Source organism: Chrysochloris asiatica, unplaced genomic scaffold, assembly GCF_000296735.1.
Source record: "Chrysochloris asiatica unplaced genomic scaffold, ChrAsi1.0 scaffold00001, whole genome shotgun sequence".
NCBI lineage: Eukaryota > Metazoa > Chordata > Mammalia > Afrosoricida > Chrysochloridae > Chrysochloris > Chrysochloris asiatica.
In genome coordinates this window covers 15,547,118-15,573,915 of record NW_006408519.1, presented here as the reverse complement: position 1 = coordinate 15,573,915, position 26,798 = coordinate 15,547,118, and the positions used below count along the sequence as shown (strand labels likewise).

Here is a 26,798-nt window from a genome sequence, read left to right as displayed (position 1 = left end):
CTGGTTCCTATTCACAAAAGGAAGGGTTTCAGTTTCTCTCCTTTGAGAGTATGTAGGGTGTTGGTTTTGTATATATGCTTTTGATTATGTTGAGGAATTTCCCTTCAATTCCTAATGTGTTGAGTGTTTTTATCAAGAATGGGTGTTGGATTTTGTCAAATGCATTTTCTGCATCAATTGATATGATCATGTGGATCTTTTCATTTTTCTCATTTATATGGTGGATTACATTGATTGATTTTCTAATGTTGAACCATCCTTGCATTCCTTTTATGAAACCCACTTGGTCATGATGTATTATTATTATTTTTTTAAATGTGCTTTTGGATTCTGTTTGCTAGGAGTTTGTTGAGAATTTTTGCATCTGTGTTCATGAGGGATATTGGTCTATAGTTTTCATTCTTAGTTATGTCCTTCCCTGGTTTTGGTCTGAGGGTTATGCTTGCTTCATAAAAAGTATTAGGGAGTTTTCCATCTGCTACAATGTTTTTAAAACACACTTTTCCCTTTCTCCTGGTGTAGCTCTGTGAGAAACAGTACTGGACTGCAAGGTCTTTTTGAACCACAAAGCCAGCAGTTTAAACTCACCAACCACTCCTTGGAAACTCTATATAGGGTTACTATGAGTTGGAACTGACTCAACAGCACTTAACAGCAACATACATGCTTGTACATTTAGTTTCCCTTTGTGGAAATTAATAGAGCGAATCTTACTGATTTTTATAATCTCCAAATCTTTATAACATAGTATAATTTCAAGACACTGTTCTTGAAGTAACATAGCAACAGATAAATGAATGAATTTTTGAATGAATAAAATAATTGTACTTGAGACTCTGACAATGAGATTATCTGTAATTAGCTGATGTAGTGACTGATGGCTTCTACTGATTTGAGATTTTTACTGTCACTATGTAATTGATTACATGGCTTCCCTGATCTCAATCAACTACCTACCTGTCACGTTGTCAGTCTGTGACAAACACAATACCTAATCCAATACTCAAAACACATGCTAAAGAGGTCCTTTGAAGGATCTTAAAAGTAAAAATATTAGTTCACATTCCAAATTCAATTGTCTATGCTATTACATATTCCCTAGACCCGAGTACATACAGAATACACTTAACTTCAGAAATCATCTTGGGATTTAAAAGAATTTACCTTTTATAACAAAGTTGTCAAACAAAGCATCAGCTGTCTTCTACCTATAAAAGCAAGCAATAAAGAATTGAAAATTATTTCCTGATGATACTCTCTTGGCAGCTTTTTATGAGCTATGTGCTTTTTAAGGCTAGAAATATGACACAATCCTATTTTTTGATCATCATTCCTAGTCCGGTTTTGGGTTCACAATGAATGGTCAACTGATATAAACTGATTATATATGGTGCTTCAAAAAGTTTGTGGAATAAGGAAATTAAAAGATAATGGGATTTTCTTTGACTCTTTAAGATCCCTTATATTTATATTTTGATAAAACTAGCATTCAATTGACAGGAACTAAAATATTTAATCATCATCAGAAAGTGATACCTTTAAAAAAGAAAATTGACTCCTACCTTATCCTATTAAATTGTTTTGGATTTGTTCTTGATCTTGATATCACATTAGGGTGTGTTTCAAATGGTTGTGAAAATTCAAGAGATATGTTACAAATAATACTTTAATCATCTACACTTATGAATTATTCATTTATTTTTAACTAACTTAGAATGTTCTTAGTCTTATCATTAACATGGAATCCTGGTGTGGCACTGTAGGATAAGCACTAGACTGCTAACCACAAGGTTGGCAGTTCAAACCCACCAGCCATTTCTTAGAAACCCTATACAGGATAGTTATGAGTCAGAACCAACTCAATGGTACTTAACAAAAAGAATCATTAAAATAACCTTTCTTGTCATTCTGTTGTATTCCAGTCTGGTTTCTTAAAAGGGAGAAAAAAGGGTAGAGTTATAAATATTGAGCAGGATCCTTTATAAAATGCTGGGACTCTCACAGTCAGAAGAAACTTTAAGAAACTGACAATCACTGGATTGGACCAAAATGCAATAGTTTCCAAATTCATGCATTTGATCTCTGTGAAGGCTGGTAAATTATCTCTTCTCTGTGACCACAGATATCACCTGTAGATTTCTTGCTGTTCTTGTTAGGTGCCATCAAGTTGGTACTGACTCATAACGATCCTGTGCCCAACAGAACAAAACACTGCCTGGTCCTGTGCCAATCTCACAATCTTCGCTGAACTTGAGCCTATTGCTGTTGCCACTGTGCAAGTCCATCTCGTTGGGCCTTCCTCTTTTTCACAGACCCTCCACTCTATGAAGCATGATGACTTTCTCCAGTGACTGGTCCCTCCTGACAATATGTCCAAAGTATGAGAGATGAAGTCTGGCCATCCTGGCTTCCAAGAAACAGTCTACCTGTACTTCTTACAACACAGATTTGTTTGTTCTTTTGGCAGTCGTTTGGTGCTTTTAGTATTCTCCTCCAACACCACAACTCGAATGCATCAGTTCTTCTGAGATCTTCTTTACTCATGTCCAACTTTCACGTTCATATGAGATTATTGAAAATACAATGTTGTCACCCTCAAACTTTGAGACCTTTGCGCTGAGATGGCACAATATTAATAATTAATCATAAATATAGTTGCTGATAGTGTTCAATGTCATTGAGTTGATTCCTACTCATAAGGATACTACATAGGGTTTACAAGGAGCAGCTGTTGGGTTTGAACTGCCAACTTGGTAGTTAGCAGTGCAGTGCTTGTCCTATAATGCCATACCAGTTCATAAATACAGTTGTTATTGTTGGATACCAACATTCAACAGGTACCAACTCACAGCAACCCTATACACAACAGAATGAAATATTATGCAGTCCTGTGCCAACCTCACAATCGTTGCTGCATTTAAGTGCATCGCTGCTGCCATTATGCCAATCCATCTCATTCAGTGTCTTTCTTTTTTCTCTTTACAGTCAATTTTACCAAACACTATATGAGGTTATTGAAAACATCATAGCTTGTATTAGACATACCTTAGTCCTCAAACTGATATCTTTGCTCTTCGACACTTTCAAAAGGTCTTGTACAGCAATGTTACATCCTGTTTAGAACCAAAGAAAAACACATTGTTTTTAGCCCAGGCTGCAGTGGCAGTTTGAACTTCAAGGTTGGTGGTTCAAGCTCACCAGTCGCTCCTTGGAAACCCTCTAAATGGTCACTAAAGGTTAGAACTGACTTGACGGCACTTAACAACAAAAATAGTTTATAGTCCTTTTAAGGTGTTTAATCATTTTTAAAATATGATTAAGAATTGAGTATTCTACTAGAGTAACTCTATTTTCTGTATCACAAAATGATTAAATTCCTAGATTAAGATGTTCTTTCATACCATCTCTTTGCAAAATGTTAAACTTTATAATTCTTCTCATATTTATCATCAATATGAATTTTACATATTATAAATTAAAATTTCATACCTAATCTGAAGCTTTTTAAATGGCTGTGTTCATCATGATTGCAAAATACTTTCCATGTTTATATTGCAAGTTTGCCCTGCATTTTATTGCCTGGAAAGTAATGGGTTTCCTTCTCAAAATCTCTTTTCTTTTTACTATAGTCTTGCTTGACTGAAATGCTTGAAGGTGAGACCGAGTGTAACTCACAAGATCTTTTCTTACTGCATGATTCGTATTTCTCAACCTTTGCAAGCTCATTGATGAGTTAATGAAATTCCCAAGAAGCTTCTTAACATTAAGAATCAGCAAAATGTAAAGTTTTACAGATCACTTTCTTTTAACCTACACAGTTTTGCTATGAAGTATTTGAATTACAGTGTCAACTGTTGTCAAGACAGAGATTGATCAATGAGAAGTTATGTGTCGCCTTAAGGCCAGATGTTACACTTTGGCTAAAAATCTTATTGAATTTAAAATTAGAATTTATTACTTTGGACATCAAGCATCAAAGTTACTTGGTCACTTAACAGTGTGTTCACATTTCTAGTGCCTATAAATTTCAGCCTGTGCCATTCAAACCTTTATTTCCAGTTTTGCTCTCATCTCCTTCCATGAGAGCATGTGGTATGCTCTCCTCTGATTCCCCGTCCTCATTTATCTCAGCACCTCTTCCTGACTTTCTGATCACTTTACCTCCACAACAGGGAAGAAAGAGAGCAGAAACAGATGTCATTCCATGGATGTTAGTTAGCCTTCAACTCTGGGGATGGATACTCATTTATTCCTTCCAAGTTTCATTGTGAATGAGGCACAGATATTTAACTGACTCCCAGTGGAGGCTACATCTGTTAAAGAAGTCCTAATTACATTTTATATTCTAGGACTTAAATTTATTGTCTCTTGTCACTAAGCTCCATTGAGTCAGTGCAGTTCAACTCACAGCAACTCTGTATAGGTGTTTCTGAGGAGCAGCTGGTGGGTTTGAACCAACAACCTGTGCTTGTCCTATAGCTCCACACCAGGACTCCCAATTACTATAAATTTTTTATAAGATAATAAACTGTAGCATCCAGGTGTAAAAGGAGCTCTGATAGTGTAGTGGTTACAAATCGGGCGGCTAATCTCACAGTCAGCAGTTTGAAACTACTAACTGTTCCATCAGAGAAAGATGAGGCTTTCTACTCCCATTAAGATTTACAGCCTCAGAAACCCTGTACAGGGATGCTGTCAGAACTGACTCCACGGTACATAACAACAACAACAACATCCAGGGGTAAAATGTACCCTTGCCATCAAGTTTATTCCAACTCACAGCAACCCTAAAGGATACGGTACAACTGCCCATAGGGTTTTCAAGGCTGTAAATATTTATGGAAGCAGAGGGTCACATCTTTCTCCTATGGGAAGCTGGCATATTTAACCAGCTAACCTTGTTTGTTAGAAAAACTGCCTCTTGGTCTATGTACAGATACAGTATGAATACAATGAAATGTTTAGAATTCCCATTCTTCATAATGCTATTCATAATTTGTTATGAACCACCAGTTTGATGCCTTTGCATAGTCAATAAAACATAGGTAAACATCTTTCTGATATTCTTTACTTTTAGCCAAAAGCCATCTGACATGAGCAGTGATGTACACATGTATCCTGTATGAATGAGTCATATGTTTCCTGCATGATTAATACAATGTAACTTACAATTGAAATTCCAATTCAATACAAAGTAATCCAATTATTATCCTACTGATGAAGCTCATGGTGCAGTGATTATGTGCTCTGCTGCTAAGCAAAATTTTGACAATTCTAACATACCAGCCACTCCATAGGAGAAAGGTGTGTGTCAGGAATGCATCTTTCACCGTACTTATTCAAACAGTATGCTGAACAAATGATCAGGGAAACGGGACTGTATGAAGATGAATGTGGCATCAGGACTGGAGTAAGACTGTGACATACAAATGATGCAACATTGCTTGCTGAATTTTAAGAGGACTTGAAGCACTTACTGATGAAGAGCTTCAACATTGAGATAATAAACATCTTCACAATTAGACAAATAAACAACATCATGATAAACAGAAAATATTGAAACTTTCAAGGGTTTCCCTTTTATTTGGATCCACAACTAACTCCATCCAAACATCAGTCAAGAAATCAAACAACTGATTGAATTGGTCAAATGTGCTATAAAAGATCTCTTTAAATTTAGTGTTCTAAATGTCAAGAAAACAAAAATCCTCACCACTGGACCAATAAACAACATTCTTATCAACAGAGAAAAGATTGAAGTTGTCAAGGACTTCATTCTTCTTGGATCAACTATCAACGTTCGTGGAAGCAGCAGTCAAGATCAGACAACGTATTGCATTGGGCAAATCTGCTGCACAGGAACTTTTTAAAGTGTCGAAGAGCAAAGATGTCAGCTTGAGGACTAAGGTGCGCCTGACCCAGGCCATGATAACCTCATATGGATGCAAAAGCTGGACAGTGACTAAGGAAGATGGTAGAAGAATTGATGCCTTTGAGTTGTGGTGTTGGAGGAGAATACTAAAAGTGTCATGGACTGCCAAAAGAACCAATAGATCTGTTTTGGAAGAGGTGCAGCCAGAGTGCTCCTTGGAGGCCAAGATAGCTAAACTTCGTCTCTCATACTTTGGACATGTTGTCAGGAGGGAGCAATCGCTAGAGAAGGATGTCATGCTGGGTAAGATGGAGGGTCAGAGAAAAAGAGGAAGACCCCCAACGAGATGGATCAGCCAGGTGGCATCATTGATGGCATCAAGTGTGGCAGCGGTAGTGAGGTTGGCCCAGGATCGAACATTGTTTCGTTCTGCTGTGCATGGGGTTGCTATGAGTCGGTTCCGACTCGATGGCACCTGACAACAACAACAAAAGCAAAGATGATCTCTTTGAGGACTATGTTATGACTGACCCAAACTATGATATTTTCAATCACCTCATATACATGCAAACATTTGGCAATGAATAAGAAACGCCAAAGAAAAATTGATGTCTTTGAATTATGGTATTGGCAAAGAATATTGAATACATCACAGACTGCTGGAAGAACAAGTAAATCTATCTTAGAAGAAGCATAGCCAGAATTCTCCTTAGAAGTGAGGATGTTGAGACTTTGTCTCACTTAATTTGAACATGTTAACACATGGATCAGTTCCTGGAGAAGCACATCATGCTTGGTAAAGTAGAGAGTCAGTGAAAATGACAAAGACCCTCAACAAGATAGACTGATACAGTGGCTGCAAGAATAGGTTCAAATGGAAATGAGTGTGCATGCAAAACACTGTTGGGAGTTTCATTGTTTTGTACATAGGATCACTATGAATCAGAACTGACTGGAATTTGCCAAACAACAGCAATATGTTAAAAAAAAGATCTTAAAGAAAATAAGGAGTTATAAAAGGTCTTGCTGTGGCTCTGTAGGAGAGGCACTGGATTGCTAACTAGAAGGTCGGCAGTTCATACCCATCAGCCATTCCTTGGAAGTCCTACACAGAGTGGCTATGAGTGGGAACCAACTTGATGGCACTTCGCAATAATGGCAACAAGGTCTTCATGGCTAGTAACTGAAGGAAGCCATTACCACCTCCAGGAATGGTAATCACAGCTGTCTGTGGAGGGCTCCCCTACAGGAGCTGTAGACTCTAGTCTATAGTAGAGGGATACTACTCTATCAGTATTGAGAAAAATACCCTATCAAATTCTCCTCATTGTTTCTTCATTCTAATCTTCTGTCCATGCTGCCAGTTAGACGAGCCTCCCCTCCACACCCCCACCATCAGGAGTTAGGTTAATGTAGATCCTTGTGAGGCAGACCTTATCCACACTACACTAAACCCAATAGGAAAGAAGCAGAACCCAGATAGTAGAGAATGGATCTGCAGGAACAAACTGAAGATACCCAACATTTATATCCTTCAATTATAAGGAAACAGTGACATTTAAATTATTCAAAATATGTCATTGGAATATATGGTATTCTGGAAGCAGAGTTGTTTTTATGTGTCATCAACTCTGTTCCTACCCATAGCAACCCTGAACAGGGTTTCTGAGGAGCGGCTGCTGAGCGTGAACCACCAACCTTGCAGTTGAAACCAGCTTTTCAGTCTAAAGCATTATTAACCCACTGTACCACACAGTAGCTCTGTAGAATAAACACTGTAGTGTGAATCACAGTGCCAAGACATTCGTGGTTCTCAGGAGAAAGATGAGGCTTTTTGCTACCACAAAGATTCATGGCCTTGGTAAGCCTGTACAGGGTGCTATGAGTTGGAAACTACTGCAGTACATTTAATAACAGCAAAAACATCAACAGCACAAGGTATTTTATGTTTTTCTACATACATAGCTCGTATATAACTATGAGGATTTGTGGTTGCATTATACTTATATTTTTATGTTAAGAGAATCAGACATTTGCATATAAATACTCCTTGCCTTCCACTCTTTGATTTTGTATTTAATCCACATATTTTTCTTCAATATTAGGATCTGGAAAGTTCAATATGTTGCTTAAGTACACATCTCTTTGGAAGCATACTGACTGGTTTCAAATTCCACCTCTGCCACTAACAATTTGAGTGACTTTGGGGCAGTTATTTTTATCTCTTTGGGCTCTAGTATGGCTGTATCAGCACTAAATATAACACACACTTAAACTTTATTTGGCACATAGTGAATAATACATAAATATTTGTTAGAGCTAAGTGTATAAGCACTTGAAAAACAAATGTGAATAAAAGTTCATATGAATAGAAAGAAGGATAAATAAATAATGAATGATAATAAAAAATATACCAAACACCAGGAGCAACCCAGATAAATCAGCAATCAACTGTCCTTAAAATACAGGGCTAACCTTATGGATTTGGACATATTGTCAGGGGGGAATAGTCACTGGAAAGGGATGTAATGCTGGGTAAGATGGAGGGTCAGAGAAAAAGAGGAAGACCCCTAATGAGATGGATCGGCCAAGTGGCATCATTGATGGCATTGAGTGTGGCGGCGGTAGTGAGGTTGGCCCAGGATCGGACATTGTTTCATTCTGCTGTGCATGGGGTCGCTATGAGTCAGTTCTGACATGATGGCACCTGACAACAACAACAACCTTATAGAGGAGAGAAGGTTTCACCTAGGGAGATGAATGCTGTTACCGGTTTTGGATGCTGAGGAGATGACTTATTTCTTGGCAAAGATGGCCCGAAGGGCCTGTAGTTGCCAAAGGGAATAGTAAGTGCCTTAACATACCAGATACTAAAGTTCTAGATAGTGATTCTTGGGTAGATGCAGTCCTGATGACCCCATGTGTACACAGTAGAAGTACTTCTATGAGTTTTCAGGGTGGTGACCTTTCAGAAGCAAATTGCCAACCAAGCCTGTTGTCTGCAGTAAATCTGGGTGGATTCGACCCAGCAACCTTTCGACTAATAGCCACTTAACCATTTGCACCATCCATGGAAATTCAGTGTTGAGGTTTGAGCCAGGACTTAAGAGGAAGAGGGGATTTCTACATGGTAAAGAATTTGAAGTTATCTGAGTACTTTTAAAATCATCCTGGTGTTCTACAGAGATAGGCTTGATGTGTGGAACATCAGAGCCTCCTGAAAAAAGAAAACAACAACTATAAAACTTAAAATTACTGTTATCTTTTTACCACACCACGTGTTTGTCTATTTGTCAAACTGTCCTGGCTTGTGTGTTGCTGTGATACTAGAAGCAATGCTACCGATATTTGGAATACTAACAGGGTCGCCCATGGTGGTCAGCTTTCAGTGAACTCTCTCCACTAAGATGAAGAAGGGAAGGCAGGCCACTTCTGAATTTTCAGCTTCTGAAACTTATGAATAACAATGAAATATTGTCTGATATAGTGCTGGAAAATGAGCCCCTCAGATTGGAAGACATTCACAAACAACTAGAGAAGAGCTACCTCCTCAAACTAGAGTTGACCTTAATGACAGAGAAAGCTTTAGAGACCTTCATTTGCCAATGTGACAAAAATACAAATGAGAAGAAACAATTACAAAAACCATGAATATCAGAAAGTAGAATATGTGAAGTAGGAATCAAAGAAAATTAGAAGTCATCAAAAATGAAATGGAAAACATAAAGATCAGTATTCTAGGCATGAGAGCTAAACTGGATTGGCATTGGCCATTTTGAATCAGACAATCCTTAGGTTTGCTATGTCAGGAATAACAAATTTAAGAGGAATGGTGCCACATTCATTACAAAGAGAACATTTCAGATTCTATCTTGAAGTACAATGCTGTCTGTGATAGGATAATATCCATATGTCTACAAGGAAGACCAGTTAATATCTCTATTATTCAACCACTAGTGCCAATGATGATGAAATTGAAGAATTCTACCAACTTCTTCAGTATAAAATTGATCAAAACCACAATCAAGATACATTTATAATTACTGATGATTAAAATGAAAAGCTGGAAACAAAGAGGAAGGGTCAGTAACTGGAAAATATGGCCTTGATGTTAGAAAGAATGGTGGAGATTACATCATAGGATTTTGAAAAAAAACAATGACTTATTCAATGCAAATGCCTTTTTAAAACAACTTTAAAGCTTACTATACACCTGGATCTCACCAGGTGAAATACACAGGAATTAAATTGACTTCCTCACTGGGAAGAAAAAGTGGAAAAACTCAATATCATCAGCCAAAGGAAGACCAGGGACAGACTGTGAAACAGACCATCAGTTGCACATTTACAAGTTCATGAAGGAGATGAAAATGAAAACAAGTTCATGAGAGCCAAAATATGGCATTGAGTATATTCCACCTGAAGTTAGAGATCATCTCAAGAACAGATTTGATGCATTCTACATCGATGACAGAAGACCAGAAGAGTTGTGGATGATATCAATATTACTCATATACAAGTTCAGGCTGAAGGTGATAAGAATTAAAACAACTGCAAGAGAGCCAGACTATATTTAGTGTATCCCATCTGAATGTAGAAACAATCTCAAGAATAGATGTGAAGTGTTGTTGTTTAAGTGCCTTCAAGTCAGTTTCAATCCATAGCAACACTGTATAGGGTTTCAAAGGAGCAGCTGGTGGGTTTGAACCAACAAATTTGCAGTTCAAACTGATTTTGCAGTCCAATTTTAAGAAAGGTTTAAAATCAGGAAAGGTTTTCACTAAGCTTATATCATTTCACCATATTTATTCCATCTGTATACTGAGCAAATAATCTGAGAATCTGGATTATATGAAGAACAACATGGCATCAGACTTGGGGTAAGACTCATTAACAGCCTGTGTTATACAAATTACACAACCTTGCTTGGTGGAAGTGAAGAGGACTTGAAATACTTACTGATGAACATTAAAGTTTACTGATTTCAATATGGACTCCTGGTATGATACCGTAGGATCAGCACTGGACTCTGAACTACAAGGTTGGCAGTTCAAACCCACCAGCTGCTCCTCAGAAATCCTACAGAGGGTCACAATGAATTGGAGTCAACTCAACCACACTCAACAACAGCCATCAATATGGATTGCTCCTCAGTGTAAAGAAAACAAAAATTCTCAGAACTGGTCTAATAATAACAACATGATAAATAGAGCAAAGATTGAAGTTGTCAAAGACTTCATTTTCCTTAGATCCACCATCAACACTCATGGAAGCAGCAGTCAAGAAATAAAATGACATATTGCATTAGGCAAATCTGCTGCAAAAGACCTCTTTAAAGTGTTCAAGAGCAATGATGTTTGAGGATTAAAATCTACTTAACTCAAGCCATTGTATTTCCAGTCATCTCACATGCATGTGAAAGGAAGACCATAGAAAAATGGATGCATTTGAATTTGGTATTGGTGAAAATATTGGAAGAACTATAGACTGATTGAAGACCAAAAATATCTTCCTTGAAATAAATATAGCTAGAATGCTCCTTAGAAAGGTGGATTGCAAAAGTGTGTGGGTTTTTTTTTTTTTTTTTGCACATGTTGTCAAGAGTGACATCCTGAAGAAAGACATCATGCTTGGTAAAATGGAGGGTCATGAAAAAAGAGGAAGACCCCCCAACAAGATGGACTGACATAGAGGCAGCAACAATTGGCTCAAACATACCAACAATTTTGAGGATGGTGCAGAACTGGACAGGAATTTGTTCTATTGTGTTTAGTGCCATTATGAGTTGGAACTGACTCAACAGCACCTAACAAAAACATCTTTTACTTCCAATACTGGACTCAACTTCATCCTTCTCTTTTCCTTAATGATTCCAGTCTTTGGCTCTGTGTTCTTTACATCTTTTCTCTCAGCACCATTAAATATAGAAAAAAATTGGCATTGGAACCAGGTTTTGAATAGATTCTATCTTGAATTATTTCTACATATATGCGCTTGACTGGTCTCCCAAAGATTTCATTTTTTTTAAACCTATTTAACTAAAATCAGAGTGTATAATTATGTTATTGTAAGAGTTACGTGAATAAAATAATTATAATATTTAGGAAACTTATTGGCAAATATCAGTCAATCAATAAATAGCAGTATATGTTCCTATCTTCCTGTGTATAACTGTGTTTGCACCTGTGTTTGTTTGTCATTTGTAAGTCATTTGCCTTAGCTTTGGTTCCCCAGAAAATAGACACTGTGAGTTTATGGGCTGATATTTTGTTTGTGGTGTAAAATGTTAACAAGGAACTAAGGCTGACTGCTATATGTTGTATGTCACTGAGCTGCCTATACTGATCGCTTGGTCATGTGGACCACATAAACCAACTGTACTTTGGGACAACTGCTTGTCTGGGAGGAAGAGTGACCCATTTATTTACTGGTATTCTTTCTATCTCCTGACTTGATCAAAATTCACTCATCAGCCATTAAGTTTTCCAAAATTTCAGATTGTTTTCCAACTCTTTACGGAAGCATCTGTGGAAGTCAAGGGTTCCAGTTATCCCTGGTGACAAATATCGATATGAGAACTTTAAATCTCTAATGCCGCATTTATCTATTCAATATTAATTATTTGTTTGGATAGAAGTCTTACCTTTTGTGTAGAAATAATTTCAAAATCACTGACACATAATATATGCATGCTTAATTTAATTACTGAATATTGTTTACCAATCCAAGTTACAGATTATTGCAGGTTTTACATAATACATTTAAAAAACACATTCTTATTTTTTAAAAATGTATGTTCTGTAAAGCATGATATACTAGAGAAGAAAACAATATGTGATTTCAAAATATAGACTAAGAACCAGAGTCAACTTTAACCTAAAGATGATAGGAAATATATCTAAATATGATAATGTTTAAGGGCCCTTATGAGTTGGAGCAGACTCCAGAGCACTTAGCAATAACAGCTAGGATTGAAAGATAAAATCTCTCTTGTATAGAGAGCATGGATGTGATCAATAAAATAAACAAATATATTAAAATACATTAGCATATGGATTATATATGGAAAATAAAGGTAAGCTAAAAATTCCATAAACCCATGCCTACACAGGAAGCTGTAGGAAGCTACTGTGTATATTGTGGTTAGAATCCACTAGTAATCCTGGCAAAGACAAGAATGATCATGATGTAAAATATTTCAACTGCAGAGCACAATGGGCCAACATGAAATGGGATTCTAATGCAGTTACCATTATGGAGGCTTCCCGGGCTGGGAATGAATGCTGCAAATGGTAACTGCATCACACATCAATAAGCTAAAGAACTTTCTCTGAGAAGAAAAGCACAGTGTGATTCTAACATTACAGGAAATAAGCCCCAAGATGGGAAATTGAAGGTGAAATTTGGGAAAGCAGACAGAGCTGGCACAGTTATAGAGATGTAAACAAATCAAATATTTGAGGGTTTTCTGAAACAAGTTATTTTATTGAAAGAATCCATCAAATATAATTTAGAATAAATGATTTACAATCCAGTGCCTAGATAAATTGCATTGGCATTTTAAAACAGCAAGTCTGAAAAAAAATCCTAACACAGGAATGGAGAAAAAGAAACAGGTAGATTAATCAAAAGAGAAGAAAATCAGTTTAGTATCAGATTTATTATCAAGAATACAGTATAGGTAAAAAGACTAAACAATAATTTTTTCAACATGGAAAATATAAACTTTAAATTATAATTCAAATTTAAGAATTATTATTTTGAACTGTAGGAAACAGTCCTTGAATTATAATAATATATCTTAATATTTTGAATATTGGAGGACCAAATAAAGACATTGCCAGGTAAATAATTTTCTGTTGATAACCATCACCTAATTCTTTATCTGCCCTGTTCCCTTTTGGACCATCTTTTTCTTCACATAGCATTTATCATATTATAACATAAAATACTGATTTATTGTTTATTGTTTCCGTTTAGTGATTAAGTAGGATATAAGCTCTAGGAAGGCATGAATCAGTGTCTGTTTATTCAATAATGTGCCCTGTCATTTATTGAATTGTTTCCATACAAAATATGTATTAACTTAGCTGAGCCATGTTTCTTAGGGGGTTGACAGTTCTGTAATGATGTAATTATCGCCCATAATGCAATCTTATTTGGTCAGCCAATCAACTGTAGTGGGATATGGCTGAGATGCAATACCCTTACTCAGGACACAACCCTGATACAATATAATGGCAATTTCCTTAGGATATGGCTTGCATCAACTTTTATTTTAGAAGGGATAAAAGAAGAGAGATGCAAGCATAGAAGGGGGACCTCATTATGACAATAAAAGAAGAACTGGCAGTAAAATTACTACATGGAGAAACTTTTGTTGTTTCTTCTTGTTAAGCACCCTAGTTGTTGTTGTTGTTAAGTGCCGTCGAGTTGGATCCGACCCAGGTTCCCAAGGCTGTAAATCTTTACGGGAGCAGAATGCCTTATCTTTCTCTGGTGGAGCGGCTGATAGTTTCGAACTGCTGACATTAAGGTTCGCAGCCCAATTTGTAACCACTACGCTACCAGAGCTACTTAAGCACCCTAGAGTGGGTTTTAAATCATAGCAACCCAGTATGGGGTTTCTGAGACTTTAAATCTTTTTTTTTTTTTAATGAAACAGCTCTTTTTTAAAAAATACTTTTAACAGTGAATTGAGTAAAGGTTTACAGACAAGCTCATCAAGATAATCAATTTTATATTCAATAAATAATATACTTTGTTTCATCTCAATGATTGCCAATCCCTTCTATGCAACAACTGCTATCTCCCTTCCTTCCTGTGGTTGGTATTTACATTATACCCACTTTCCCATCTGTCTTAGGCCAGGTTTTCTAGAGAAGCAAAACCAGTAGAACATATATATGTACAATCTCTTTCTCTCTCCCTCTCTCTCCATATATTTATATATATATTGCTGTTGTTGTCAGGTGCCATCGAGTAGGAACTGACTCATAGCGAACCCATGCACAGCAGAATGAAACAATGTCCGATCCTGGGCCAACCTCACTCCACCGCCACACTCGATGCCATCAATGATGCCACCTGGCTGATCCATCTCGTTGGGGGTCTTCCTCTTTTTCTCTGACCCTCCATCTTACCCAGCATGACATCCTTTTCCAGTGACTGTTCCCTCCTTACAGTATGTCCAAAGTATGAGATCCAAAACCTAGCTATCCTGGCCTCCAAGGAGCACTCTAACTGCACTTCTTCCAAAATAGATAGATGATAGATAGATAGATAGATAGATAGATAGATAGATAGATAGATAGATAGATGAGAGAGACAGAGAGAGACAGAGAAAGAGAGAGAGGGAGAAAGGACTTACAGTTGCAGAGTCCCAGGTCCCCAGTAGAAGAGAGAGAGAGTACCTTCTGCATGTCCACTATATTGGTAGCAGACCACACCCCCAAGTAAGCATCCCTTCAATTGATTGACTGCTCATAGATGCTCATCATAGAGCTAACTATGCTTGTATTAGGTTTAATCACCATCGGAATAAGCACATCTTAACTGCTAAACCTCAGGAAATACTGGTCTAGTCAAGTTGACACAGAACCCTAACCCTTTCATCTTTGTCTTTAGGTAAATGTTACCACTTTGATTTTGAATGATTGACTATCACATCATTCATAGTGAACATACCTCACTAATGTTGTTGTTCTCTATATGTACCTATCTACTGCTTGACTGAAAGTTGGGCCATGAGTTCTTTTTCCAGACCTGAAAGGTAGTTGAGGGCTATCATCTCAGGTTCCTCCATATCTTTCTGACAAATAAGCCCAGTTGATTTTGTTAAATAATTTTGAGTTTTGTTCTACATATTATCCCACTCTATCGGGACCTTCTAATGTAATCCCTTTCAGAGAATTTGGTAGTGGTAGCTGTGCACCATCTAGTTCTTCAGGTCTCAGAGTCATGGAGACTGATGTTCACATGATCCTTTAGTCTGTTGGACTAATTGATTTCAAGTATCTTCAGTTCTCATAACCTTTCTTTCTTCTGCACCTCAAGAGACTAATAGCTGTACCTTAGACAGCTGCTAATGAGCTTTTAATATCTCAGATGCTACTCACAAAAGTAGGATATATAGAACATTGTCTTTGTGGACTATGTTATACCAATTAACCATGGGGTCCCCATGTGGTCCCCTGAGGCTGTGGTCCTGAGCCCCAAGGGTCAGCTGCTCCTTGCTTAAAGATATTTGATAACATCTAAGAAATTTTCATGATTTTGTCCACTGTATGCTCCAATGCATTCATAGTTGTGTTTTCAGGAAAGGTAAATACTCATATACCAATATCCTCTTTCAAACTCTTATATATCTATGGGAAATATACATACATATATATACATACTACTTTTCCTCCCATACCTATTCAACATGTGTCTCTGTCCATGTCCATTGTTCCAAGGTTGTATATATATCACTATTTACCTGTACCCCATTTAGCACTTTTATACCTCCTTGTGTCTTCATCTGTCTTCATCATTCTTCTGTCAACCTGCCTCTTCTTGTATATTGCCCTCCCTGTCACCCAAATTAACATGTGTACCCTCTAACCAATGAGCTAATTTCCCTTCCTTCCCACCCCTGGCAACCATCAAGGAAAATTTCTCTTTTTTCTCTTTTAACCACAAGTATTTGTGGAGTATATAAAAATATGTATATATATCCCAGTCTTCCTCCTCTACCATTCAGTCTATGTCTCAGTCCGTGTGTCTATGCACAGAATCCTGTTATTCCAATGTTGTTACTATATCATGATTTATATCTATGCCCTTTATCCCATTCATCCCTCCCTATTTCTTCATATATCTTCATTATTATTCTGCCACTCTCCCTCTTGTGTATTGCCTTCCCCTTTCTTGTATATTGTCCTTTCTGTCTACCCTCTAGCCAGCGAATTACTCTCCTCTCTCTACCACCTCTGATAACTATCAAAGAATGTTTCTTCTTATCTGGAAAACTTTTCTTAAGCTTTAACAAAAATGGTCTCATACAATATTTGTCCTTTTGTGATTGACTAATTTCACTCAGCATAATGTTCTCCAATTTCATCCAAGTTATAAGGTATTTCACCGATTCATTGTTATTCTTCAGCATTGCATAGTATTACATCATGTATATGTACCAAAATTTCCATTATTCCATTGCTGAGCACTTAGGCTGTTTCCATTTTTTTGCTATTGTGAAGAGTGCTGTGATGAACATTGATGTGCATATATTTACTCATGTTCTGTCTCTTATTTCTTGTGGATATATACCAAGTATAGGTATTTCTGTTTCCAAATCCCTGAGGAATCAGCATATAGTTCTCCAGAGTGGTCACACCAGCAATGTCAGAAATTCCTGGTCTCTTCACACCCTCGACAACATTTGTTGTTTTCTTTTTGTTTTTGAACTTCAAGTTAATGTCGCTGTGAGAGGATATCTCTTTGTTGTTGTAGTTTTTGTTTTGTTTTTTTTTCATTCCCATAGCATAATAATGTTTTTAATTGAAATATCTAGACAAGGTGTGGGGGTGGTGGTAGGAAGAAAAATGATTATTCGAAAGAAAGAGGAAGAACCAAGTAGCTGCTCATGTGTCAGATGAACAACTCAAAATGACTTTAAAATTATGCAACGGTGATGGGGGCAGAGTCACCATTAGCACGTAACAAAAACCACAAGTTGTCAGGATCAGAGGATTCTTGTAAGCACCAAGGCTGACCTCTGTTCACCCTCATCTCTCCATCTATGTGCCTCTGCAGTCATACTGGCCCGGGTTTGTGTTACAGATTCTGCTCTTGACTCTATTGAAAACTGGAATGTAAAGACTTCAACCTCACCTCCACGAAGCTACAGTTGCCCTTACATTTCCTTTTTTTTTTTCCCCCCAGCAGTTACATTCTATTAGTGCTTTTAATTAATTCAACTTTTTTTGGGTTATTTTGGTTAACAGTATTTGCTTATGTTCCTTCTGTTTTTTGTTTGTTTTGATTTGCATGTGTGTAATGGCTAATGATCATGAACGTTTCTTCATATATTTGTTGGCTGCCTAAATGTCTTCCTTGGTGAAGTGTCTGTTAATGTCCTGTGCCTTCTTTTAAATAGGGTTACTTGTATTTTTCTTTTAGAGGTATTGTAGTTTTTCTATACATTTTTTTTTATATTAGTCACTTGTCTGATGTTATTGGAAAAAAAAAAAAAAAATTCCCAGTTTGTGGACTCCCTTTTTAGTCTTTTGGCAGAAACTTTTTTGTGCACATAAATTTCTAATATTTTGGAGGTCCCAGTTATCTATTTTGTCTTCTATGACTTGTGCATTTTTGTAATGTTTTATAGTGTATGTATGACATGCATTACAGCCTGTAAGTTATGTCCCTAGGTTTTCACGGTTGATCTTTATAGTTCTCGGTTTTAAATTTAGGTCTTTAATTCATGTTGAATTTGTTTTGTATAAGGTGTGTGTTATGGGTTTTGTTTCATTCTTCTGCAAACTGATTTCCAGTTTTGCAAGCACCATTTGATTACGAGACTATCTCTTCCCCATTTAATGTGTTTTGGTCCTTTGTCAGCCATCAGTTGACTGTATGCAGATGGATTTACTTCTGGATTTTAAATTCTGTTCCATTGATCAACGCATCTTTCATTGTGTCAGTAACAGGCTGTTTTGACCACTGTGTCTGTGTAGTTTTTTTTTGAGATCCGGGAGTGAGAGGCCTCTAATATTGTTCATCTTCTTAAGCAGTGTTTTGCTTCGCCAAGGTATCTTTTCTCTCCATATAAAACTTGTGATAATTTTTTTCATCTTTTTAAAGAATGACATCGGGATCTGCATTGTGATTGTGTTATATTTATAGATTGCTTAGGTAGTATTGGTATTTTCACAAAGTTAAGTCTTTCTATCCATGGGCATTGTATATGCTTCCTTTTTTGTAAATCTCTTTTAGTTTCTTGTAGTAATGTTTTGTAAATTACATTTAGGGTTCTGCTTTGATATGGACTGGTTAATTGTTCAATTCTAAATAGGTTGTAGTTTCTATTTTTATTTTCTTTTTAACTCAGATAATTTCAAAATGTTCAATATTCTTCAGCAGCATAATTTAAATGCATCAATTCTTTGGTTTTCTGTATTCATTGTCCAGTTTTCATGCAGATGAGACAATTGAGAACACCACTGTTAGAATTAGATGCACTTTTTTCTTCTAAATAACATATTGCTTTTTTGTCACTTTAAATAGGTCTTTTGCAGCAGATTTACCCAAAGTTATACACCATTAGATTTTTTTTTTATAATCTCTTTTGTGTGTGTGAATTGAGTGAAGGCTTATAGAGCAGATCATCAGTTTTACATTCAGCAAATCATATATCTCATTTCACTACAATGGTCACACTTCCATCCATGTACCATCAGTTAACAATATTTACCTTTCCCCACCCTTAACTCTTCACTTCTCCCAGTGTCTTCTGCTAACTTTCATTTGTCTTTTGCATATTGCCTTTCCCATCACCCAAGTTAACATGTATCTACTGTATGTTGTTGTTGTTAGATGCCGTCGAGTTGGTACCGACTCATAGCGACCTTATGCACAGCCAGTGAGTAATTTTTCATCACCTCCCACCCCTGTAAACCCTCATAGAATGTATCTTTTAGCAGGAAAACCTTTTCTTAACTTTTTAAAATAGTGTTCTCAGATAATATTTGTACTTAAGTGATTGACTAATCTCCTTCAGCATAATTTATCTACATTCATCCATGTTATGAGGTGTTTCACAGATTCACAATATAAATATTGTATAGTATTCCTTTGAGCACATGTGCCAAAATGTGTTTAACCATTCTTCTTTTGATAGCCATTTACTTTGTCTCCATCTTTTTTGTTATTATTAATAGTGCTGCACTGAACATGGGAGTGCATATATCTATTTGTGTTTTGGATTTTATCCCTTGAGGATATATTCCCAGTAGAGGAATTGCTAAATCATATGCTATTTCTAGTCCCAATTTTTGAGAAACTGCCATATGGTTTTCCTAATGATTGCACCATTTTACAGTCCCAGTGTGGAAGTGTCTCAGTCTCTCCATACCCTCACCATCATTTGTTGTTTTCTGTTTTTCAGTCTTTGCTATTGACTGATGCTGAGGTGACATGACATCTCAAAAGGCTAATGAATATGAGCATTTCTTTATATATTTGTCGGCCACCTGAATGTCTTCTTTGGTGAAGTGTCTATTCATTTCCATTGCTGATTTTTTAAATGGTTTGTCTTCTTCTTATTGAGATACTGAAGTGTTCTATAAATTTTACAGTAGACTATGTCTGATATGTTGCAACCATTTTTTCCCAGTCTGTGAGTTCTCTCTTTGCTTCTTTGGTGAAACATTTTCTTTTAAACGTTTTATTGTGAATTGAGTGAAAGTTTACAGAGAAGATCAGTAGTTTCACATTAAAAAAAAGTTACAAACTTTGTTTCATGTAAATATTTGTAATCCCCTGTGTGATGCTGCAGAACAATGCATTGGACTGTAAGGTCAGTTTGAGTTGCAAGATCACCAGTTCAAACCCACAAGTCACTCCTTGGTAACCCTATGCAGGGTCGCTGGAGTCCTGGTGTGGTGCTGTAGGATAAGCACTCAACTGCAAGGTTGGTTTGAACTTCAAGATTGGTGGTACAAATTCTCTCTTGGTGAAATCTTCTGTTGTGCATAAGTATCTAATTTTTACCAAAATTAGGACCAGTTATCTATTTTGTCTTCTGCTGTTTGTATATTTTTGATTATGTTTGATAGTGCATGTATGCCATGCATCAAAGACCCTAAGTTTGTCACCATTTTTTCATTGATGGATCTTTTAATTCTAGACTTTACATTTGGGTCTTTAATATACATTGAATTATTTTTGTTGTTGTTATTAACAGTGTGAGATATGGGATTTGTTTCATTCTTTTGCAAATGGGTTTCCAGTTTTGCCAGCACCATTTGTAGAAGAGACTATCTCTTCCCCATATAATATATTTTGCTCCTATGTCACAAATCAACTGGTCATCGATGGATGGATTTACTTCTGATTTTTCAATTCTATTCTATTAATCTATGAGTATTTTGTGTAACAGTACCAGACTGTTTTGAATTCTGTAGTGATATAGTCGGAGATTGGGAAGTGAGAGGAGGCCTCTTACTTGGTTCTTCTTTTTTCAGCAATGTTTTGCTTATCCAGCATCTCTTTTCTTTACATATAAATTTATTGATTAGATAATCTGTATTGGAATTGCATTATATATATAGATTACTTTGAGTAGTGTTGACATTTTAACAATGTTAAACTTTCCTTTTCACGAGCATGGTATATTTCATTTTGTAGGTCAATTTTGGTTTCCTGCTGTAGTGTTTTGCAGTTTTCCTTGTACAGGTCTTTTTCCCTCATGTTAGTTTTATTCCTAAATATTTCATCTTTTGGGTAACTATTGTAAATAGTATTATTTTCTTGTTTTCCTTTTCAGAGCTCTCTTCATTATTGCAAAGAATCCAACTTTTTTTTTCATGTTTTATTGTGGAATGAGTGGAGGTTTATAGACAATATCATCTCTTCTGCATTTAACAAGTAATACACTTTGTTTCGCCTCAATTATTGTAATCCCTTCCATATAACAAGTTATCCACTTATTTCCTGAGGTTCTTATTTCCATTCCATCGTCTTTCCCATCCCTTCTCAACTTTTTCCTTAAGTAATTGTTGCCCTTTTGATCTTGAATTATTGACCATTATGTGGTGAATGTTCTGTACTAATTCCAACTGATTTTTGTGTACTGATCTTGTTCCCTGCTACTTTGATGATTTTTTTCAATGAGTTCTAGTCATTTTCTTACTAAATATTTGGGTTTTCTTTTTACTTCATCTCTGCCAAGTTGGATGTCTCTAATTTCCCTTTCTTGCTTTATACTCCTGCTAAGATTTCCAGCACAAAATTCACATAGTTTGATTTCTTGACTGTTCCCTCTATGAGTGTGGATTATATACCATTAAATCCTTGACAACATCAATCTTGTCTTCATTTATCATGATGTTCCAGTTGTGAGGGATTTTTGTTTTATGTTATGATGTAACCCATGCTGAAGATTGTAGTCTATAATCTTCATTAGTAATGGCTTCAAGTCCACTTCACTTTTAGCAAGTTAGGTTGTGTCGTCTGCATATTACAGATTGTTGCTAAGTATTCCTTCAATTCTGATGCTGTATTATTCTTCATGTAGTCAAGTTTCTCAGAGTATTTGATCAGCATGCAGATTGAATAAATGTAGAGTAAGGATACAATCCTGATGCACAACTTTTCTGGCTTTAAGCCAGGCATTATCTCCTTATTCTGCTTGAATGAATATTGATTTTTCATCTATGTTAAAATCCCAAATGAACAATATTATATGTTAAGTCTGTGTAACGTATAAATGTATAAAGTGGTAAAGTTTGGTCAAATGTATTCTATAAGGTGAAAGCAAAGATAATTGAAATGATAGATACATATTTCAAGTACACACCAAACTCAGCAAACTTTTTGATCAAATATTAACACTCAGGAAACTTTTTTTTTTAATTCTCTAAGACACAAAGACTGAAAAAGGTAGGAAATTAATAAACTATTTCTTGATATTGAAAAGAAAAAAACATAGAAAGCTATGTTGCTCATGAACATATGAGTTGTTGCTAAGTGCAGTCGAGTAGGTTCTGAGCCATTGCTACCCTATAGGGTTTCTGAGGAGCAGCTAATGAGCTTGAAGTACTGATCTTGTGATTCAAACCGATTTTGCAATCCAGCTCATTAACCCACAACACCAGGACTCACATGAGCAAATATTGCTGTTGTTAGGTGCCTTCGAATTAGTACCTACTCCTAGTGACTCTATGCACAACACAACGAAACACTGCCCAGTCCTGGGCCAACCTCACAGTTGTTGCCATGCTTGGGCCCACTGATGCTGCCACTTTGCCAATCCATCTCGCTGGGGTTCGTCCTCTTTTACTCTGACCCTCCGCCTTACCAAACATGATATCCTTTTCCAGAAACTGGTCCCTCCTGACAATATGTCCATAGTATGAGAGAAAAAGTTTGGCCATCCTGGCCTCTAAGGAGCACTCTGGCTGCACTTTTTCCAGCACAGATCTGTTTGTTCTTTTGGCAGCCCATGGCTCTTTCAATATTCCCCTACACCTTAAATCAATAGCATCAATTCTTCTATGGTCTTCCTTACTTACTGTCCAGCTTTTGCATGCATATGAGGTTATTGAAAATATCATGGCTTGGGTCAGGAGCATCTTAGTCTTCAAGCTGACATCTTTGCTCTTCAACACTGTAAAAAGGTCTTGTGCAACAGATTTGCCTAAGGCAATACATTATTTGAGTTCTTGACTGCTGCTTCCATGAGTGATGATAATTGATCCAACAAGAATGAAGTCGTTGACAAGTTCAAATTTTTCTCCATTGATAAGAATGGTGTTTATTAGTCCAGTGGTGAGGATTTCTGTTTTCTTTACATTGAGATACAATCCATACCAATGGCTGTGGTCTTTGATTTTCATCAGTAAATATTTTAAGTCCTTTTCACTTTCAGCAAGCAACGTTGTAGCATCTGCATATTGCAGATTGTTAAGGAGTCTTCTTCCAATCTTGATGCCATGTTTTTCTTCATATAACCCAGCTTCATGGATTATTTGCTCAGCATACAAGTTGAATAAGTATGATAAAAAAAATACAACCCTGTTTCATACCTTTCCTAATTTTAAACCATTCAGTGTTCCCATGTTCTTTTTAAACAACCACCTCTTGGTCCCTGTACAGATTCTTCATGAACATAATTAAGAGTTCAGGAATACTCCCACTTCACAATGTTGTCCATAGCTTGTCATGATCTACACAATCGAAAGCCTTTGCGTAGTCAATAAAGCACAGGTAAACATCTTTCTGGTATTCTCTGCTTTCAGCCAAGGTCCACCGGATACCACCATTAATATTCCTTGTTCTACATCCTCTTCTGAATCTGGCTTGAACCTCTAGAAGTTCTCTGTCAATTTATGCTTGTAGCTGTTTCTGTATTATCTTTGGTAAAAGTTTACTCGCATGGGATATCAAAAATATTGTCCAATGATTTTTGCATTTCGTTGGGTCACCTCTCTTTGGAATTGGCACAGATCTGGCTATCTTCCAGTCAGTTGACTTGATAGTTGTCTTCCAAATTTCTTGGCATACATGAGTGAGTACGTCCTGTGCCGCCTCACTTTCTTGAAAGATTTCAATTTTTATTCCACCAATTCCTGTTGCCTTGTTCTTTGCCAATTCATTCAATGCACCTTAGACTTCTTCCTTCAGTATCATTGACTCTTGATCATATGCTACCTCTTGAAATGATTGAACTTGAACCATTTCCTTTTGATACAGTGACTCTATGTATTCCTTCCATCTTCTCTTGATGCTTTCTGCATCATTCAATTATTTGCCCAGAGAATCCTTCAATAATGAATGTTGAGGGTTAAATTTTTTCTTCAGTTCCCCCAGCCTGAGAAATGCTGAGCGTGTTCTTCCCTTTTCATTTTCTGATTCCAGATCTTTGCACATTTCATTGTAATATTTGACTTTGTCTTCTTGAGCTGACCTTTGAAATTTTCTGTTCAGCTCTTGGACCTCCTCATTTCTTCCATTTCTTTTAGTATCTCTACATTGGAGAGCAAGTTTCAGTGTCTCTTCTGACATCCATTTTGATCTTTTCCTTCTTTCTTGTCTTCTTAATGACTTTTTGCTTTTTTCGTGTATGATGTTCTTGATGTCATCCCACAACTCTTCTGCTCTTTGGTCTTTAACGTTTAATGTATCAAATCTGTTCTTCCTATGATAAAGTCAGGCGGGATATATTCAAAGTCATATTTTGGCTCTTGTGGACTTGATTTTCTTCAGGTACAGCTTAAATTTGCATATGAGCAATTGATGGTCTGTTCCACAATCTGCCCCTGGCCTTATTTTGGCTGATGACATGGAGCTTTTCCACTGTCTCTTTCCATAGATGTAGTCAATTTGATTTCTGTGTATTCCATCTGTTTTGGTGCTGTAGGATAATGCTAATCACAACTTTAACAACAATCAAATCTCTAATGTAAGAAATAAATCATGATAACCATCTATGGTTTTCTTTAAGGATGAAAGGATGATAAAAAATATCCCCAAAACATATTGATTAATGTATATATACATGTATATGTAAATAATAACACACACAATTTTTGTTGTTGTTGGTGTTAAGTTCCCTGGAGTCAATTTTGACTCATAGCAACCTTAAAGCCTCACCTTTCTATTGTAGGGTGGTGGCATTAATTGCTAACCTTGTGGTTTATAGTCCAGTGCTTATCCTACAAAGCCACCATACTCCTGCAGAAATGTTCATAATCATGTTGTTCAGTGCCGTTGAGTAGGTTTCAACCCATAGTGATCCTATAAAGGGTTTCCAAAGAGAGACTGGTGAGTTTGAACAACCATCCTTGCAGTTAACAGTCCATTGTTTATAGTACAGTGTCATACCAGGACTCCAATATTATAGTACTGGTGTGGTGCTGTGGGCTGATGCACTGGACTGCAAAATTGGTTTGAACCACAAGGTTGGAGATTCAAGCTCACCAGATGCTCCTAGGAAACCCTATGCAGGGTCGCTATGGATTGGAACCGACTTGATAGCACTTAACGACTACAACAACAATGTTTTTAAAACTGCTTATCATATATGTGGTTGTTTAATTATAAAATTATTTGTAGTGAACAGGAAAAACACACACCAAAGTGTCACTAGTAGACTAAAGAACTGGGACTTTGGGGGATATTAGAGTGTCAGGAGACATATATAACAACAACAACAAAATGTGCTTTTAAAAGAGAGTGGTTTTTGTTTTATTTTTTAAATCTTCTTTAATTAAACTCACCCCCAAAAATCTGTTGAATATTGAATCTGGAACTGGATAATTTAGAATAGAAAATTAATTCCTGCTCTCAAGAAATTATTCATGTTTTTTTTTGTTGTTGTTGTTTAATTAGCACAAATAATCTAACCAACAAGTACCAAAGAGACCAGTAGATCTTATGTTAAAGTTATTCACAGATTGATACAGGAGCACAGATGCAGACAATGGCTCCACATACCTGGTTAAAATATACAGATTTACTGTGTCATGTACAGATTACAAAAATTAAAATATCTTTTAGATTTTAATATATAGACAGCGAGAGTCCTGATGTGGTGCTGCGGAATAATTCACTGGATTGCAAGGTCTGTTTGAACCTCTAGATGGGTGGTTCAAACCCACCAGCCACTCCTTGGAATCTTTTTGAGTCACAACCAACTTGACAGCAGTTAACAACAAAATATAAACATAAATTCATAGTACAGTCCTGGTGTGGTATTGCGGGTTAAGTCGCAGGACTGCAAGTTCAATTTGAACTGTAAGGTTGGCTGTTCAAGCTCACCAGCCACTCCTCGGAAACCCTATACAGGGTTGCTATGAGTTGGAACCAACTCCAAGACTCTTACAAAACATATGTATCTTGTCCTGGTGTGGCTCTGTAGGATAAGCACAGACCACAAGGTCAATTTGAACTGCAATGTGGACGTTCAAATCCACCAACTGTTCGCTGAAACACTATACAGGGTCGCTATGAATCAGAATTGACTCAACAACACTTAACAACAGCAACAAATACGTATATATTTGTTTTTGTTGTGCTGTATATTTTGTTGTTGTTAAACGCCATTTCCCACTCACAGCAACCATACAGAGTTTCTGAGGTTGAATTGAGTGGCCTGCAATGCTTATCCTATAGTGCCACACAAGGACTCTCTCTGTCAGTCTGTCTCTGTCTTTCTCTCCAT

The 26,798-nt window shown here is 36.6% G+C and overlaps 1 protein-coding gene across 2 annotated transcripts in view; it reads left to right on the top strand.

Moving 5' to 3' along the window:
• The window catches only part of CSMD3 (CUB and Sushi multiple domains 3), a 1,928,297-nt gene that overhangs the window by 1,176,815 nt on the left and 724,684 nt on the right, over positions 1 to 26,798 (top strand). The gene's annotated exons all lie outside the window — the stretch shown is intronic.